This window comes from Diceros bicornis, chromosome 30 (genome assembly GCF_020826845.1).
Source record: "Diceros bicornis minor isolate mBicDic1 chromosome 30, mDicBic1.mat.cur, whole genome shotgun sequence".
In the NCBI taxonomy this organism is placed as follows: domain Eukaryota; kingdom Metazoa; phylum Chordata; class Mammalia; order Perissodactyla; family Rhinocerotidae; genus Diceros; species Diceros bicornis.
In genome coordinates this window covers 15,285,592-15,293,116 of record NC_080769.1, presented here as the reverse complement: position 1 = coordinate 15,293,116, position 7,525 = coordinate 15,285,592, and the positions used below count along the sequence as shown (strand labels likewise).

Sequence of the window (7,525 nt, the reverse complement as noted above, 5' to 3'; positions counted from 1 at the left end):
TTGCTTTGTGAACCAACACTGTTTTTAAAATTAAAGAGTATGGACTATACCAGTTTTTTGCTCATTCATTTTGTAGGAAGCCATGAGTTTTATAAACATGGTAGCTGTTGATTTCAATGGTCATGCTTCCTTTACCTCATTTCATTTCTGAAAACAACCTAAACAACCTAATTGTTCATACACAATACATTTAACTCACGTCTCTTTTGGTGCTGCAGGTTGCAATGCAGGCAGGGATTAACTTGGGGACAGCTGTGTCAAGAGGATTGTATCAACCAGCAACAATCTTTATGGGCCGCCAAATGTCAGCCATCTCAAGCGCTGGAGATGTTAGTACAGAGCGGAAATCTCCCCAGCCCACGAAGAACTTCAGAACAATTCCTGACCCATGTTCACAGCAACAGACAGCCCAGAGCAGTGATGTGACAGACAGCTATGTAGTCTGCACTAATAGTGGCACACAGTGCTTAAATAAGTCTGACAAAATAGATGGAAGGACATCTCTTCAGATTGATGAGAAAAAGCCAGTCACAGCCAGCCCATTGTCTGAGGAGGAACAGACTCATTGCTTGGAGATAGGAAGCAACTCACGTCACGGCAAGAGTAATTTATCTGAAAGCAGAAAGTCTGCTGAACTCCATTCCCTGTTACGGGGAAGATTACGTCCAGGGAGCAGAACCACTGATTTAAAGTGTGACAGTTCCAGCAGATCAGGGGCATCAGAGGGAGAAATACTGACACGGGAACATATTGAAGTCAAGGAAGACAGTGCCAGACTACCAGTCGCTCCGATATCAGTCTCAGAATACTGTGCATCTGAAAGTAAGTGTTCTCAAGAGAAGCATTCTGCTCAGGAAGGTTTCTCAGGTGGGGTGAGAGGCTGAGATTGTTTGCTGATTTTTGTTGGTATTTAGTTTTTCTGGGTGGTAGTGGTCTTATGTAAGAACAAAGTGTACTCTCTAATTTTATCTTTTGTCAAAAAACAAAGTACAGTGGTGACTTTGCCAACAAATTCCAGTCTAATGAATTCTTAAATATGTATGTGGAAATATTCTTACAAGCGAATTCTCTGATTTTTAAACTCATTGTTATATTTTTAATATATTTAATAAAATATTTTTAATGAGTTTTTAAATACTGTAATTAATCATGGATTGTTTCTACATGTTTTAACTGATGAATAATCCCACTCCGTGAGGTGGAACGTCTTACCTCGCTTCTCCCTGCACTTAGTGATCAGTAGTCTCTTCATATCCCCTCTTCCAGATCATCCTCCTCACGGGGACCCCGAGGCACAGAAGCCCTTCAGGAAAATGCAGCAACAGCAGGAAGAGGAAAGTCTGAGCAGCAGCAGTGACCTCACAGTTGCCGTAAGTGAAGATGGTCTGATTTTAGAGAGTCCAGAACCACAGCCAAATCCCAGTGACAAGATGGAGGGAGAAGATGCAATAGAGGCCTTAAAATTAATCCACTCTGAGCAAGAAAGAGGTGCCCTATCCACCGAAAAACATAATTGTATTTTGCAAACTCTAAGCCCTCCTGATTCAAAAAAGGAATCCTCCACTAACTCACCAACAAGAGAGTAAGCCATTGAATTTTTTTTTACTATTCTGTTTTTAATTATAGACATTTTTAGAGATCATTCCACTGGGAATGTATTGTCGAACACTCAGTCATGAATGTATAAGTTCCTTACTCATAAATAATCTGTTAGCAAAGGTCTAATTTGCTTTCTTTTCTTTTTTTATAAAATAGCTTTAAAAGTCTGAATATCATTGAAATCATGGTGATTTGCAGTTTATAATTATATCCAAACAATCCCTGGTTAATTCATAAGTCATTCCCCCCACCCCTACCCTCCAGCCTTTTAAGAAAACAAATCATTTTGAAGTTGTGGTAACACAGAAGGTGACAAACGGTTAAACTTACTAGGAATTCAGCTTTAGAGGCTAGGAACTTTGTATCTAATTAATTTGCTTAATCCTAATATCCCTTGCCATGGTGTCATTTTTGTCATACGATTAAATATGAGTTAATAAGTTCTTCTAAGTGTATATCTAAGCCAGCTTTCCTTTTCTGAATGTAAATATGAGGACACTGGAATCTTTAATGTTAAATAGGAACAACATCAGTGTTATACATTTTGAGCACTTATTATAATATCCAACTCATGAAAGCTCATGTATAATTTTTTATTATTGATTGGAGGTACTAGGTGGAATTGTGTAGAAAACATGGAAACTGTTGAAAACCAATTCTGCAATGAAAAATAACTCTAATAGCATCAAATCTCTTTTAGGAGTGGAAGGAACCTACGTAATAAACTAAGGTAGATCTCGCCTTTTAAAAATGAGGAAATCAAGGCTAGGGGCATAGGAATGACACGGAGGCCGTTGGGGCAGACCTTCCATACAGCCTGCCTCCCCAACCCACATGCCACCACTAGAATTTTCTGTTACACTGTGATGCTGTCACTCTTTCGCTCCAACAGTCCCAGCAACAGTGAAAAGCCAAGTGGGCATCCTTGTATATGAGGGAATATGTTCTCTTTTAGAGCAGCGTTGCACCTTTAATGTATTGCCTCTTACCATTCATTATCTACTTATGGTGAAAATTTTAATTTATAGTCTGATTGACTTTAAAGTGATGTTCAAGAAATATTTATTAATAGCACATCCAAGTACAAAGTACTTGTACTGTGGATGGAAGAACCAACATGGTTCCTGTCATTGGGAAATTTGATTTATTAGAGTGGCAAGCCAAATGGATTTTTTTGTGTGTGTGAGGAAGATCGGCCCTGAGCTAACATCTGCCAATCCTCCTCTTTTTGCTGAGGAAGACTGGCCCTAGGCTAACATCCATGGCCATCTTCCTCCACTTTATATGGGACGCCCCCACAGCATGCCTTGACAAGTGGTGCGTCAGTGCACGCCCGGGATCCAAACCAGCGAACCCCGGGCCGCCGCAGCGGAGCCCACGCACTTAACCGCTAGCGCCACCAGGCTGGCCCCGCAATGGATTTTTCTAGTAAGAATACTTCTCTCGTCAAAGAGGTACAGATATTATATACTACATCATCAGAAACTTTATTACTAGAGATAGAATGTATCTGTTTTGGGTTTCGTATTTGTAGGCTTCTTTTTATAGCAATTCATTGGACAAGTAAGTAGTTTGGTGGATTAACTGGGGGACTAGCGTACTTACCCAGGACTCAGGCTTTTTCTGAGATGAAAAAAGTTGGGTATGTGTATAGAATTAAGAATGTTCTCTCTCTCCTTCTCCTATATGACTGACTTTTTCCTATGATCTTAAAGCCAAGTTCCTCAGAATTTTGGGATATAGTTTTCCAAAATTTGTTAGAAAATATGGGCATTTGGGGAATTTTTGAATAGTTTGTCCTAATGGAATGGTCCCAGAATGAAAGGTCAGTCAGCAATGGTTGTTTTCTGTCTGTTACCAAATTTGAGCCCATTGATTTTCTGTGGTAAAAGTACTACCCAGGGGCCGGCCCTGTGGCTTAGCGGTTAAGTGCGCGCACTCCGCTGCTGGCGGCCCAGGTTCGGATCCCAGGCGCACACTGACGCACCGCTTCTCGGGCCGTGCTGAGGCCGTGTCCCACGTACAGCAACTAGAAGGATTTGCATCTATGACATACAGCTATCTACTGGGGCTATGGGGGAAAAAATAAATAAATAAATAAACATTTAAAAAAAAAAAAAGTACTACCCAGGAATAGGTTGAAGGTGGTTTAAATGATCCTGGTTAACCTGCTGACATCCTCACTGCTTTTGAGGTGCTGCATTCTCTTATTTCCTCTTTAGCATGAGCTCTTCTCCTTGCTCTGAGGGTTAATTATTCATCTGAGACTGTAGTGTCATATTTACAGAGCTAATACTATGACCTCAAACGTTCATTATCTCAGTTTACTTTAGGGTCTGTTGGGGGCCTGGAGAAAAGTCACTTGAATGAATTTTAGTTAACAAAGATCGAGAGATGGGACAAAGGAAGACACATAGAAGGATCTGAACAGGAAAGCGGAACCTCTGATTTGATGAGAATGATGATAGATACTATGTTTGAGCACATCTATGTGCCAGCTGAGTTGCTGACCTTGAACATAAAACTTGGTCTTAAGCTTCCTGGCAGTGAAGGGGAAATAGATGTGCGGTATGCAGCGTAGTTTCCATCTGAGGAGAAAAGTGAAATCAAGGGTGACTTTTGGTGGTATTTTCTCTTGTTTTTTGTTTGCTTTATTTAAAAAAACTTTTTAACAGCTTTATTGAGATATAATTCACGTACCATACAATCCACCCATTTAAAGTGTATAATTCAAGAGTTTTTGGCATATTATATTATTAATATTTAAATGCTGTGTTAAAATGTATATAACATAAAATTTGCCATTTTTAAGTGTACAATTTAGTGACGTTAATTATGTTCATGATATTGTACAACCATCACCACTACCTATTTCCAAAACTTTTTTGTCCCCCTTCTATATTTGTCCTTTTGGTCTATTTCAATTCACATAACATTTTCAAGATTCATCCATGTTGTAGCAGGTATCAGAACTTCATTCCTTTTTAGGCTAAATAATATTCCAGTGTATGGATATACCACATTTTGTTTATCCATTCATCTGTTGATGGACATATGGATTGCTTCTCTGTTTAAAAGCCAAGCATCTTTGAGAAGGTTCATGACCCACTCCCATGGATATTTCCAGATAATTGAAGACCAGCTTGTGCTTCCTGCACAGTTCCTTCATTGCAAGCTATAATTAACATTTCTCACAAGGAAGCATATTAGAATGAAGCTGAGTAAAAGCAATGTTGTTAAAAAGGAGGACCTTGAATCTCATTCTTAAAGAGTAGTTTGCTGCAAACATTGGTACAAAGCTCCATGACCTAAAACACCAGACATTTATTATTTTTCAGGTGCCAGGTGGTTGGCCCAGTGTCATTTGGGGCTACAAGAATTATTTGGCCAGGTGTCCCTCATCGTCCAGTAGAGTAGTCCAACCTCAGTCACCTGGTGGTGGTAGCAGGGTTCCCAGCACAGCAAGAGGGCAAGCCCCAGTGCACAAATACTTTAAAATGTCTGCTTGTGTCAGGTTTGCTCATGTCCCATTCGTTAAAGAAAGTCACAGGACCCAGCCTAGAGTCAAGAGGTGAAAAAATATAATCCACCTCTTGATGGGATGAGTGGCAAAGTCACATTGCAAATAATTGCGCACAGGAATGAGAAGATTACGGTTGCTTTTTGCAATCCACCACAGTACTTGAGGACAAATTCAAATGAAGATAACCTCAGTGTGAGTCAAAAGGGTCAGGAAAGGTTTTATCCCGGTGTTGATGCAGCATCTTGAAGGCTGTAAAGGCTTGAATAAGAAGGAGCAGGGAAAGGGGTGAATGAGGTCTGAAGGAAGAGTGCAAGAAGGAATGCAGATACAGAGAACACAAAGGGCGTGGGAGGGCAGAGCAAAGCGTGTGACTAAGGGCTCATTGAGCAGGGCTTGTTGGAGTAAAGGTTTAAAATGTTGCCTGGGTCATGTTTGAGAAAGACCTTGAATATCAGGGTAAAGAATTTAAAGTTCCTTCTCTGTGTTTTCCAGAACTATTGAAGGTTATTTTAAGAGAAGAGTGGTATGGTGAGTAACTTGATTTAGGAGAATTAATCTGACATCATTAGTTTCATCAGGATTAATTGTATACACTGGTGGGCAGAATTCTGAGATGGCCCCTGAGGTTCCTGCCACCTGATGTACACTCTGTATAATCCCCTCACTTTGCGTGCGGGCAGGACTGTGAGTTTGAAGGATTTCCTTTCTGTGATTAGGCTATGTTACGTGACAGAGATGAAGAATTTTGCAAACATAATGAAAGTCCCCAAATCAGTTGACTTTGAGGTAATCAAAAAGGAATTGTTCGGGGTGGGCCAGACCTAAACATATCAACCTTTAAAAGGGACTAGGCACTTACTGAAATCAGATTCAAAGCAGCTGAGATACTCTCCTGTTCACCTGAAGAAGCAAACTTGCCATCTTGTGACGAAGGCCACGTGGCAGACGATGGTATGTGCCCTGTGGGAGCTGAGGGCCTCAGTCCTATAGCCACGAGGACCTGAATTCTGCCAACAACCAGTGAACTTGGAAGAGGACCCTGAGCTTTAAATGAGTTGCCTGTGAGGAGATGATAAAGATTAAATGAGATCATAAGGGTGAAGCCGTTATCCAATAGGGCTGATCTCTTAAAAGAAGAGGAAGAGACACCAGAGCTTTCTTTCTCTGCCATGTGAGGACACAGTGAGAGGTGGCCATCTGCAAGTCTCACTAGGAACCAAATCAGCTGACACCTTGATCTTGGACTTCCCTGCCTCTAGAATTGCAAAAAATAAATTTTTGTTGTCTAAATCACCCAATTTGTGATATTTTGTTATGGCAACCTGAGCAGACTAATAAACCTGGCTAGAGGTTTATCCATTTTGTTGGGTTTTTCCCCAAAGAACCAGCTTTTTGTCTTTTGATTTTCTTTATTGTTTGCCTATTTTCAATTTCATTGATTTCTGCTCTAAATTTTATTACTTCTTTTCTTCTGCTCACTTTGAATTTAATTTGCTCTTCTCTTTTCTAGTTTCCTAAGGTGGGAGCTTAGATTATTGACTTTTAGAGCTTTCTTCTTTTCTAATGTGTGCATTCAGTGCTATAAATTTCCCTGGAAGCACTGCTTTCACTGCATCCCACAAATTTTGATAAGTTGTATTTTCATTTTCGTTCAGTTCAAAATATTTTTAAATTTCTTTTGAGACTTCCTCTTTTACCCATGTGTTTAGGAGTGTGTTGTTTAATCTCCAAATATTTTGAGATTTGCTAGCTATATTTCTGTTATTGATCTCAGTTTAATTCTGTTGTGGTCTGAGAACATACTTTCTATGACTTCTGTTCTTGTAACTTTGTTGAGGTGTGTTTTATGGCCCAGAATGTGGTTTGTCTTAGCAAACGTTCCATGTGACCATGTGTATTTTGCCGTTGTTGGATGAAGTATCTTATAAATGTCGATTAGATCCAATTTAATGGTGCTATTCAGTTGAGCTATATCCTTGCTGCTTTTTACCTGCTGGATATGTTAGTCACCGACAGAGGTGACTGAATATTCAACTATAATAGTGGCTTTATCTATTTCTCCTTGCAGTTCTATCACTTTTTGCCTGTGTATTTCAATGCTCTGTTGTTAGGTGCATACACTTTAAGGATTTTTGTGATATTCCTAGGTGTAGATTTTTTGGGTAATTATCCTACTTGGTGTTCTCTGAGCTTCCTGGATCTGTAGTTTGGTGGTATATGTTGTTAACTTTGGAAAATTCTTAGCCATTATTACTTCAAATATTCCTTCTGCTCCTTTCTCTCTTTCTCCTCCTTCTGGTATTCCCATTACTTGTATGTTACACCCTTTGTAATTATCCTACAATTCTTGGATGTTCTGTCCCATTTTTTTTTCATTCTTCCTTCTCTTTGCATTTCAGTTTG

At 39.7% G+C, this 7,525-nt stretch overlaps 1 long non-coding RNA gene across 2 annotated transcripts in view; it reads left to right on the top strand.

Annotated features, from left to right (window-relative positions):
- Positions 1-638: 638 nt before the first annotated feature.
- Positions 639-7,525, top strand: part of LOC131394497 (uncharacterized) — a 38,869-nt gene continuing 31,982 nt past the window's right edge. For both annotated transcript variants that reach the window (XR_009216153.1, XR_009216154.1), the window contains exons 1-2: positions 639-822; positions 1,267-1,370. This is a non-coding gene — a long non-coding RNA (uncharacterized LOC131394497). The remainder of the gene's footprint in view (positions 823-1,266; positions 1,371-7,525) is intronic.